Below are 13094 nucleotides of genomic sequence, written 5' to 3' on the forward strand. Positions count from 1 at the left end.
TGAGGAATTCAGCCAATCAAAATGCACTGGATAGCTGGCCAATCAGAACACACCTCACTTTTCAGAATGATGAGCTTTGTAAAAATCTGCATGTTTCAGAAAGGCGGGGTATAGAGTAGAAACAATAATATACATTATGTGGAATTTTTTTTTTTTTTTAACCTTAAACCGCATAAATGCATTGCATAATGTTACTTTTAGCAGGGGCGGACTGGCCATCGAGAGCACCAGGACATTTCCCGGTGGCCTGACGGTCATTCTGGCCTGCCGGCTGCTGCTGCAACTGCGAATTTTTGACGGTCTTAAGAATCTACGAATCAGGCAATTTGATCAAAATCAAAAATGAAAATTGGCTAGTGGATTAACACATCTGAGCCACTCCCCGAGCCATGGGTATAAATAGGGCGACAGGTGCATCCACTCATTAGGTTTTACGCTGAGGAGCCGAGAACGTGTCCCGGCAACAGCGAACGGTTCAAGGTTGTGGCATGGGGACATAACGTCTCCGTTCCCTCCATCAGGGAACGAGGGTTACATACGTAACCGAGACGTTCCCTATCTGTCGGTCACTACGAGTTATGTCGAACGACATATGGGGTCCTATGGAAAACGCCACAACCTGAACATCGTCACAACCCTGTGGCGCTGCAATTGTCGACAAGCCCTGGCGTGCCACAAAAGCTACGCTTAAGGTCGTAACCTTCCCAAAGCCCCAGCGCAAATTCACTGACCTTGGTACCGAAGGGGCCAAAGGGTGAGTACATCGCTGCTGGAGAAGGCCACGCTGCTGTTCCGGCCACATAAGTTAATGGAAGGGATTTCAACCTTCAGAGAAAGATTGCTTCAAATCTTCCCTATTTGTTCTTTCAGCTTTGGCAAGACAATGGGGAAGCGAGCCTAGGAAAAGGTCGCTACGGAGACCACATCCTACCCGTAGGGAGGTGACATGTGGATATACCGATATGGACTCACCCAGGGGGCAGTACTACATATGGAAGGGGTCTCTGAGGCAGGTCCTACCTTGGAGTAGGGGATGGAACGGCTGCCAGAAGAGACTGACAGAACGGGTCTGTCAAGGGAAGACACGGGTTTGCCAAGAGGGAAACCTTACCGTGGAAGAATACCCATATTGGATTACCCGTAGGGAACCAAGCCATATGAACACCTAGCCCAGTACAGGGGCTGACCGGAACTCCGGGCATGCTAACACCAGTACTGGGCCTGGCGACAGACTGCTCCGCCAAGTCTGACTGCCGAGGGTACTCTACTGGGAGAAGAAAGGCGCTCACATCCCAGTGTTAGGGGGAATGGCGCAGCAAGCGTGACACCCAGCCCTTCCCGCCAATTACCTGTTACCCAACACACGGGAAGAAACTGGCTCCACACGGAGGTTGTAAAACCTCGCAAAGGTGTTAGGTGTTGCCCAGCCCGCAGCTCGACAGATGTCTGCCAGAGAGGCGCCGTGCGCCAGTGCATAGGAGGAGGCCACATTCCGTGTGGAGTGGGCCCTCACCCCCAGGGGGCACGGCTCGCCTTGGGAATGGTAAGCCAAGGCGATGGCATCCACTATCCAGTGGGCCAACCTCTGCTTAGAGACAGCCTTCCCCTTCTGCTGACCTCCAAAGCAGACCAGGAGCTGCTCAGAGCTTCTAAAGCTCTGGGTGCGGTCCACGTATATGCGAAGCCCTCTTACGGGACACAGCGACGCCAAGGCTGGATCTGCCTCCAGGGGCAGCGCTTGCAGGTTCACCACCTGGTCTCGGAAGGGAGTGGTGGGAACCTTGGGCACGTATCCAGGCCGGGGTCTCAGGACAACGTGAGAGTAGGCCGGCCCGAACACAAGGCACTCTTCACTTACCGAAAATGCTTGGAGGTCCCCGACCCTCTTGATGGAAGTGAGCGCGATCAGGAGCGATGTCTTGAGAGACTGGAACTTAAGCTCGACTGAATCCAGCGGCTCAAAGGGACCCCTCTGAAGTCCCACCAGGACAATAGAGAGGTCCCAGGAGGGAATCAGGGGTGTCCTAGGAGGATGTAACCTTCTGGCACCCCTCAGGAACCTAACGATCAGGTCATGCCTCCCCAGGGACCGGCCGTCCACTGCATCGTGATGGGCTGCAATGGCAGCCACATACACTTTCAGGGTGGAGGGTGACAGCCCACGCTCCAACCTTTCTTGCAGGAAAGAAAGCACGACTCTGACCGGGCATCTCCGGGGGTCTTCTCGGTGAGAAGAACACCAATTCGTTCGAGAGATAGTGTCTACCACCGCTGGGGGCAGATCACTTAGGTCTGCCACGTCCCATCCAGAAGCCACACGTGGAGGTTCTAGAGATCTGGACGCGGGTGCCAAATGGTGCCAAGCCCCTGAGAGAGAAGGTCTCTCCTCAGGGGGATGCGCCAAGGAGGGGCTGCACTCCCCTTGAGGAGTGAGAGACGCGATCGCAGCGCTGCCATGTTCATACGCCCACAGTAGACGCATGAATCATCCACGAGCGCAGCCTCAGCGTGTTGGACGCCCAGACACTGCAGACAACGCTCGTGACCGTCCACCGAAGACAGGAAACGACCGCATCCAGAAGGACACGGACGAAACGGCATCTTGAAAAAGACGTGAATCGCCCGTGATTTGCTCTTTTAGAAAACTGTCTCTTTTAGCCGATGCGCCCAGGGGAATCGCCATCACAGGGACACCGCTGTACCGCGCCGTCACACCGACCAGGAACAGCTTCTTTAAAACAAAGATGAATGGCTTTGTAGTGACTGCTCTCATCGACTACTTGGCTCCGAAGCAAAAATCTAATGAGTGGATGCACCTGTCGCCTTATTTATACCCGTGGCTCGGGGAGTGGCTCAGGTGTGTTAATCCACTAGCCAATTTTCATTGGCGTTTTCTCTTAAATTCAGAGAGGATTGGCCTCCCAAGTGAGACCCCATATGTCGTTCGACATAACTCGTAGTGACCGACAGATAGGGAACTAAACATGACTATATATATTTTTTTACTCACATAAAAATATGTGCTTTTATGATTTATAAGGTTATCAGTAGTAGGACTGTGATCATTGGGACATACAATTGATGGCTGCATAATTAATATAGATTATTGAAAGTACTTATTTCATATTGCAGAGAAACTCAATGTGCAGAGTGAGAGAGAGATTAATGGAAAGATGATAGAGACAGTGAATGCCTTGATACTTCTTGATACTTCATTTGATTATTTTGCCCGTCCACAGTCTAAGGATTTTGATTTATTTTTTAAGCATAACCCAATTCAAACAACTGAAAGAGCCAAAGAGTTTAGCAGTCTGGTGGACACATGAATTGGGTGGTGGTGACTGCAGCAACAGAAGTGGCCTGGGGTGGAGTCAAATTCCCGGCCTGATTTACTGTCCCAGTCCGCCACTGACTTTTAGCGACGTCATATGACCCCCTAACTACTTTGAGAATATGTGACAACAGATGCATTCAATTGTTTGAAAAAGCTGATTTATTAAGAACTTTTGCTTTGCTTTCATAAATTTTCTTTGGCGAGCAAAAATAGACTAACCTTCTAAAAAGTAACTCAGTATTGAGCTTTTGTTTATTCAATTGTAATATAAAAGCCCATATGCCTACTGTATTTATCACTTTACATAGCTGTCTCTCTGTATATACACATATAAGGTGTACAGTAATATAAGGTGTTTTTCGTAATTAAAACTATGATGTAATTTGTGCTAATTACATATTTTCATCCCTTGAATCAATTTTAGAACAAAATTATACAGGTTTGTCATTACTTTGCTAATGTTTTATGGAAATAGTGAAACTGAACTGGTACTTCTGGTTAGTGTCTATTATGGAATTTGACTCCCATTCTGCAGTGAGCTCATGAGGGGCTTCTGGCAAGGTTCACGCAAAGCTTTCAGCAAGTGTTATTGCGCTCGTTCACTCCCTTCGTATGTTTAAAGAAAAAGGACCTTGTGCTGGCTTGTGCTATTTTGAACCATTAAAATGAAATAAAACTTGACTTCCTTTCCAGAGCTGAAAGTATACTGTTTTCCAAAAGCAGCTCCAGCAATCTTTTATTTGGGCTAATGGATTGAGGGATGATTAGAGTCAGGTGTGTTACGCTCCTCAGCCAAGTTGAACCGAAAACAAACCTCTAACCACAAGTGTTCAGCTCTGTCTTTCATTCTCTTTCTTCCATTTCTCTTGTTCTATGCAGCTCATGCTCACAGAATTAAAACTGTAATTTAAAATGTTTGGCAATTCAAAGTTTGTTCTGCATAGAAATGAGTCATTCTCTTCCTGCATAACCGTTATCGAGTGCCAATTACAATGACAAAATCTATTATCGAAGATTTAGCATGAAAAATAAACCTAATGTAAGTAAAGTAAAATGCTGTGTGTTCACTAAGTTTGCTTCTTCAGTCATGTTTGACTCTAGGTCAACCTTACATTTAGTTAAATTCAGTAGATTTATTTTAAAAGACTTGGGATTAATTAATTATTTAGCAACAAATCTTTTACCAAAATATGAATACCCAAAATGGTTCTTGCCACAAAATACTCTTTTTACGCATCATTATAATAAGAAATAAAATATCATGACATGACCAGCAACATCTTGCACGATAAATATCGGCTGATAATTAATGGGTATCTCGTCAGTAAACGCGGTTCCCTAATCATGGTAAATTCCATCAGGTGCGTGATTTCACATAGAGCAGCTGTCACAACACAGAGCCATTGTTAACTGACAAGCTGGACAAATCCATACTGATAATGAGCTTGTCAGTTAACAACGCCATTGGTCAGTAACTGCTGCTCTATGTGAAGTCACGCACCTGATGGAATTTACCGTTGATTACAGAACCGGCTTCATGAATTATGGCTGCTACAGCGAACTAAAAGACAGATAAATGTAAGCTTTTTTGGCATAAAGATTTTAATGAAAAGTAATCTTTTGTTTTATGTTACATTCAATTGTGAGTTTATATTAACGGTCATGTTACTCAAAGAAATCTTTGCAAAAAATCGTGAATATTTGCTAACGTCATATCATTACAGTCTGCATCATAGTGCCACAGCATATGTCTGATCAGGGCGATAACTGCCGTAGACTAATCCCCTCAATTATTAGATATCGCTAAACCATTTTCTCAAATATTGCCTATACGAGAGAGAGAGAGCGAGAGAGAGAAGGGAAATTGCGTGTATTCGCGTCTGTGCGTCAATCTTTTTAGAGTGAGTTTACTTAAAAAGAGTGATTGTATTCTATAAAATAGAATTGGGATTGGGCCTAGTTATCGGCCGATATTTATCGTGCACCCCTATCTGGCACTGTAATAGTGATTGTGAAATAGTAATAGTGAGAGCTTAGCTGAGCTAAAATTGGGGAAGTCGTGGCCTAATGGTTAGAGAGTCGGACTCGCAATCAAAGGGTTGTGAGTTCGAGTCTCGGGCCGGCAGGAATTGTAGGTGGGGGGAGTGCATGTACAGTGCTCTCTCCACCTTCAATACCACGACTGAGGTGCCCTTGAGCAAGGCACCAAACCCCCAACTGCTCCCTGGGTGCCGCAGCATAAATGGCTGCCCACTACTCAGGTTGTGTGTTCACGGTGTGTGTGTTCACTGCTGTGTGTGTGCACTTTGGATGGGTTAAAAACAGAGCACGAATTCTGAGTATGGGTCACCATACTTGGCCGTATAACACGTCACACTTAAAAAAAAAAAAATAGATCATCCTCAGGCACATGGCCTGTCTCTGCCCGGATGTGAAAAGCTAATAAACATCCAACACACACATAGCAATGATATCACACTTCCAAAAGACACACATGACTGATAATCAAAATCATTCTACAAACACATTCAAAATTGCCAAGTAACTTGATCAGAGTTTGTTTAATTGGTTCAAAAAGAAAAACACAGAGTCACCTAATTTCTGAGTTGTAGCATAGCTTTATTTATTTATTTATTTTTTTTATTTAATTTTCATTTTCTTTATTTTTTGCATAGGGAAACATACTTCCAGTACTGTATTCATGAGCAATTTTTTTTTTTTTTTTTTTTTGCGAACAGCGATGGTTGAATACAATGTTATAATGAAATATTGTTAAAGCTGTAATTGCCCCCTCACACCAGTTCAAAAACACATGGCAAATTTAGTTTGTTGTGCATGAGAAAAACTAATTTTTTCCCCATCCGTTTCAAAACTGACATACCGACTTATGCTGATAGATTACAATTTAGCGAGGTTCTTAAGAGAAACAGAGACAAATAACAAAAATCCAATGCTTTCCAAAAGAACATGTATGCACATCATCATGCCAGTTGTGAATATGTCTGAACTAAAAGTCCACATGCACCTTCCTGGTGTGAAGTGTGTTTATCTGTGCAGCAAGCAAGCGTTTAATGAGTAACTACTATTGTAATATTTGTAAAGAATAATGTGATTAAAAAAAGAGGAAGGAAAAACCAACAAAAACCTTGAAATTTAACACTGCATTAGAATGCTCTCTGAAAAACATTTCAACCTTCGTCCTTTTTACTCAAAGCGTCCAAACATAGAGAAAACAGCATGCTTAAAAACAAATAAAACAACAAATATAGCAATATTCATAGAAATTAAACCTTAATTCAGAATAAAAAAACAATTGTTGTAATGGGACAGAGGGCACCCTGAAACATTGATGCGTGACTGTTTTGGGGGTCTCTAACGTTCAGGAGAAGGCGGTATGTCGGGGTGTTTTTGGCAATTCATTTGTGAAAGACGTATCAAAATATTGCATAAATTGCAAAGCCCATGAATGGCTTTTCTCCCCTTTGAACAGAGACACTTTCTTCACCCCGTTTAAGCCATTTTAACCTTAGGGCCAGATTTTGAAAAGCCCTTAGCACATGCTAGCATTCTTAGCATCGCCAGACTGTACTAACCTCAATGTCAATATGTTGCGGCACTCTGAGGTTGTGTTATTGAGAGGCTTTTAGCAAATGTGGCCCCTTGGTTGGATAATAACATACAAGAAGCATTTGATAAACAAAATGTGTATCCAATCCAGACCAACACTGCAGAGATGATGCCAGCAGGACAGTAAAATCCCTACTAACAGCTCATGGTTTACATAGAACACACGGACGAGGAAAAGAAACCAAAGCAAAGCAGTAAAATGACAGGCACTGCATGTTAAAATTGTGTTTTAACCCATTTTGGTATTTCTTACAGTGTTTATATCCATGTATATACCTTCGATTCAAATTGCTAGTTTGCTAAGAGTCAAAAAGGGAGTGCAAAAATAATAAGCCATTCTACAAAAATTAAGGATGGGTCTTCATTCATATTAATCTGCTGTAGAACTGTACCCCAGAAACAGTGTGCCACCATCAACGCTGCAGTAAAATGTCATCAAAGTTCAGAATAAAACCATCCATCACCCCCACAGCTCAACCAGCAACATGAGTATCTGAAACAGTGTTTGAGAAGTTTGAATTGCATTCCTTCAATGGGATAATGTCAGTATAACCAATGAGCTCGCCTATTCACAAATGCACTCTCAGGAGCATATTGTTTCAGACCTGGGCAAAGAATTTTATAATGCTACATTCACATCATGTCAGAATTACGGTTCAAAAGTTTGGGCTCTGTAATTTTTTTTTAAGAAGTCTCTTATGCCCCACCAAAATTGCATTTAGATGATCAAAAATCAAAAATATTATATAAAAAATTGTGAAATAATATTACAATCAGAATAGCTTTACTATTTTTAATATATTTAATATTTTAATTTTAATTTATTTCTGTAATGGCAAAACTGATTTTTTTTTTAATTTACATATATTTTTCACGATTCTTTAAAGTTTATAAAGCTAAAGAAACACAAAATGTCTTCACTGTCCCTTTTGATCAATTTAATGCATCCTTATGGAATTATATATATATATATATATATATATATATAAAAAATACTGACCCCAAACTTTTGAACAAGAGTATATATATACATATCAAGGTACATTATATTTTATTACAGGTTTATTTATTTGTTTTGCTTATATATTTTGCAAGAGCATGAATATGTGATTTGATGTAGTGATTAGGTATTTCTTGAACATCTCATATCTGGAATCTCGACATGTTAATTCTGACCAGAAGTAAATGCAGTATTAAACTAACAGTCTTTTTTCATACTTTATAATGGTAGGTTTAGCCCAGCTTAGATGACTTAGTTCTTAAGATTAGAAAGAAGTTTCTGCACAAAGATATCAGTATAAAGCCTGAATTAGTTGCATAAATGCTATTCAGATTTTTACACAAGTACAATTTCCAGATCTTTAGTGTATTACTGCTAGCTTGATCGATCTGTTATTATAGGTTTCAGACTGGAGCAGACTAACATAACTGCACATCCTCAATTTCAGATTCACCAGTTGCTGCCAGTATCAAGAAAGTCACATGTCAATTCATCAACTTTGGAAACCTACGAAATAAATCCTGCCAAGTGCCACAATATTGAGAATGGAAGGAAGGAAAGATTAGAAACTGCATTCCAGTGCCTCTGCCCTGAAGTGGTTGTCCAGCCCTTACTAAGAGGAGACAAAACAATGATCTGTCCGCACGTTCATGGTTCTATCTACCTTGGCCATGCAAAGTTCATGGTATTGCAATAAAGGTTTACATTACACCAACCGGAAAAGGAAACAGTACAATGTGAAACAGTCATGCATGTCTAATTCTCTCACGAATGCCTGAGTAGGGTTTCCTCACATCCTGTTTATGTCAGTGGGTGAACAGGGAAATTGGACTTGGGAAATTTACATTCTATTCAGCATTATTACATGTGTCAATATCTAATTAAAGTGCATGGACCTCAGAATTAAACAATCTTTTCAGTGATGCACATTCTGACAATTCTGAATAAATACAGGCATGAGTAGGCTGATCACACACATCCAACAGCTTGATGCTGAATCCAGGAAGGCACTCAGAAGAGTGAGGTCTAAAGTCCTGCTAGTCATGTTAGCCTGTACGATCAATGGGCTGAGGTAAACCATGCCACTGATTGTCCAGATTTGTTTTTTTTTTTTATAAAAAAAAAAAAGCAAAAAAAAAAAAATTATATATACAGTACAGACCAAAAGTTTGGAAACATTACTATTTTTAATGTTTTTGAAAGAAGTTTCTTCTGCTCATCAAGCCTGCATTTATTTGATCAAAAATACAGAAAAAAATTAATATTTTGATATATTATTACAATTTAAAATAATTGTTTTTAAATTTATTATACTTTAAATTATCATTTATTTCTGTGATGCAAAGCTGAATTTTTAGGATCATTATCACATGATCCTTTAGAAATCATTCTAATATGATGATTCAATATCAAAGTTGGAAACAGTTCTGTTGCTTAATATCTTTTCAGAACATGTGATACTTTTCTAGGATACTTTGATGAATACAAAGTAAAAAAAAGAAGCTATGTTTTTAAAATATAAATATTTTGTAATAACAATATACACTACTGGTCAGTAATTTGGGGTCAGTATTTTTTTTTTCTTTCTTTTTAAATAAAATCAATACTTTTATTCAGCAAGGATGTGTTAAATTGATAAAAAGTGATAGTAAAGAAAATATATTATTAGAAAATATATTATTAGAATTTTTTTTTTATTGTGAATAAATGCAGTTTTTTTTTACCTTTTATTCAAATATATTAGACAGCAGAACTGTTTCCAACAGTAATGATGCTGAAAATTCAGCTTTGCATCACAGGTATAAATTATTTTTTTAAAGTATATTTAGATAGAAAACTATTATTTTAAGTTGTAATAATATTTCACAATATTACATTTTTTTTCTGTATTTTTGATCAAATAAATGCAGGCTTGATGAGCAGAAGAAACTTCTTTCAAAAACATAAAAAATAGTAATGTTTCCAAACTTTTGGTCTGTCCTGTATATATATATATATATATATACACAGTACAGACCAAAAGTTTGGACACACCTTCTCATTCAAAGAGTGTTGTAGAGAGATTGTAAAGTCACACTGAAGGCATCAAGGGCTATTTGACCAAGAAGGAGAGTGATGGGGTGCTGCGCCAGATGACCTGGCCTCCACAGTCACCGGACCTGAACCCAATCGAGATGGTTTAGGGGTGAGCTGGACCGCAGAAAGAAGGCAAAAGGGCCAACAAGTGCTAAGCATCTCTCGGGGAACTCCTTCAAGACGGTTGGAAGACCATTTCAGGTGACTACCTCTTGAAGCTCATCAAGAGAATGCCAAGAGTGTGCAAAGCAGTAATCAAAGCAAAAGGTGGCTACTTTGAAGAACCTAGAATATGACATATTTCAGTTGTTTCACACTTTTTTGTTATGTATATAATTCCATATATAATTCCACGTGTTAATTCATAGTTTTGATGCCTTCAGTGTGAATCTACAATTTTCATAGTCATGAAATTAAAGAAAACTTTTTGAATGAGAAGGTGAGTCCAAACTTTTGGTCTGTACTATATATATATATATAGTACACAACCATGCAAAAGTTTGGGCTTGGTAAAACCTTTAACATTTTTGATTATTTGATCAAAATACAGTGAATACTTTTACAATTTAAAAGAACTGATTTCTATTTGAATATACCTCAAAATGTCATATATTCCTGTGATGGTTGTCAGTGTAACAGGATTCAGAAATCATTCTAATATGTTGATTTCCAGATCAAGAAACATTTGTATTATTTTACATTTTGTATTAATATACATTATAAATGTCTTTACTGGCACTATTGATCGATGTAACGTGCCCTTGCTGAATCGTACTGACCCCAAACTTTGGAATGGTAATGTCTATTGTAATATAGGTTTGATTTTTTTTTATTGAAAAAGACAAAGTATTGATTAAGAAGATGTTTGTCGGAGTGTGACTGTACGTGTTTCTACTTCAACAATCCAGTTCAAACCTCTGAGGTTTGCAGTGTACAGGAACCTGGCATGATTTCAACATCTTGAAAGGATAAATTTATCACATAAATGACCATGGGTAAATAAATGGATGCCATTTAAGCAGCTTCATCTCTCTATCTTTCTTTCATTCTCATCATTAGTCTCTATTCATCTTGATCATCAAGGCTGAAATTATCAACAGAGAAGCAAACCTTAAAAAGAAGTATTATTAGACAAAGTTTAAATACCAGATTATCTAGTGCAATCTTCCAAGTAGAAATACAGGAAAAATGTGTTCAAAGATCTTGAAGCTAGCATGACAAAAGAGAAAAAAAAATCTGCTCGGTGAAGCTGTTGGCTCTGTTTAAAATGACAACAAGTGATGCTGAATTTACTGGAGTCCATATTCTGTGATCAAAATAAGACTTGATAACTGTGTGAAAGGTGTGTGCTAATGGTGCTGACGGTTTTTTTCTTCTCAACAGCAGATCCTTTAGAAGGAGGTTTCAAAAAAATGTTGTGGCTTGACCACAAGCTTATGTCTACTAAATACAAACATAAAAAAATTATTACACAAAAAAAGACATTTTTATATACATTTGTCTTTTCCTCATTCTACTGGATATATGGTAAGCATTTATACACAATATAACTGTGTTTGAAATGTAACATTTCAAAAACACGCATAAAAATGATAATATATCAAAAATATTAGTCAAGGGTTTCGAAATCAAACAGTAAGATACAGTTTTTTTTTTACATGCATTATCTCAAATGCATTGCTCATGGCATAGCAAGTTCAATCATCACATGTGGCCACTTTAAAAAGCACACATCGGGGCAACATTCTGCTCTTCAAGTGTTTCAAATTCTCAGCCGCGTGTAGCCAATTTTATCATATACAAAAAGCAAATGAAGACGGCATGCTCCCACAGAGCCGCTGCGCTGGCGAAACTACGATCAGACCCCTGTTCTACTGAGCCCACCGTCCCAACCTGGCCAGAGGGTTGACAGCTTTAAAAGATGAAAATGGAGCAGTGCAAATCTTCACAGGACAGGCAGCGGGTCATGCAAGTCTGACCGGCGAGATTCGTCAGAGCTTCAGGTAATTTACAACTATAAAGTTTGCCATTTCTGCTTCAAAACCACTGTAAAATAATTCATCTGAGCCTCACTCTCTGAGGCAGACCCCCGTCCCGTTGCCTGTCCTGTTAAACACAAGGAAAATTGCTTGCTGAATGACGCTAGCACTTCTGTAAAGGGTTTGGATCATGGTACGGATGGAATGCCGTTCTGCTATAGCACTCCGATTCGGCCAGGGTGGACAACAGCAGGCTCACAAATCATCCACGACCAAGATCTTACCACATGCACGATGTAAACAAAATCTCTTGTTCTTTCTCATTCGACTTAAACTTTTAAATAGCTACCAGCACTGCAATATCCATTGCAGAAACAATACTGTACACTGCATCACAAACTACAACATGGCCTCTCCTGACCCAGCTCCAGAAATACACAATATCTTCTCCTCTGCAATTTTCTCCCCTGACACTACACACTACGAATTATAAATTATCTTCTACCATCTAATTTTATAAAAAGAAGAAGAAGAAGAAGCATCCTGGTGTATTAATTCATTTTCTAAAAAGACACAAAGTCAGCAGTTCAATGGTTTCTTGCTGTTCTTGTGGAAGTACACTGAATTGGACAAATACTTTTCAACTACTCTCTATGAAAGCATTCTACAATTAATTTGTAGACATATGCAAGGGACTCGAATAGTAAAATAACAAATTAAAATAATTAACTAATTAAAGTAATCATTAATGGTCACACATCACTACATATTCTACTGTATACATATTCTTGACTCTTTGATATAAAGCAAAAATCTCTCTGTGGGGATGTAAAGTATTGCTGATTGCAAAATAATTTGCTAAGTGCTCAGTTGTGGAATTTAAAACTAGTTCATGGGTTTATAGAGGACGGCCATCTAATTTTTATTATGTCCATCTCTGGCCGCTCCTCTTCACATCCATAATGGTTTCGAACTCATTTAAACACATAATAACATACAATCTAAACAATTTAAGAGAAGCTTAACATGAAAACGGAATCAAAACGTCAGCTCAGAGCTGATATGAAGAGCTGGTACT

The sequence above is a fragment of the Carassius carassius genome, chromosome 34 (genome assembly GCF_963082965.1).
Source record: "Carassius carassius chromosome 34, fCarCar2.1, whole genome shotgun sequence".
Lineage (NCBI taxonomy): Eukaryota > Metazoa > Chordata > Actinopteri > Cypriniformes > Cyprinidae > Carassius > Carassius carassius.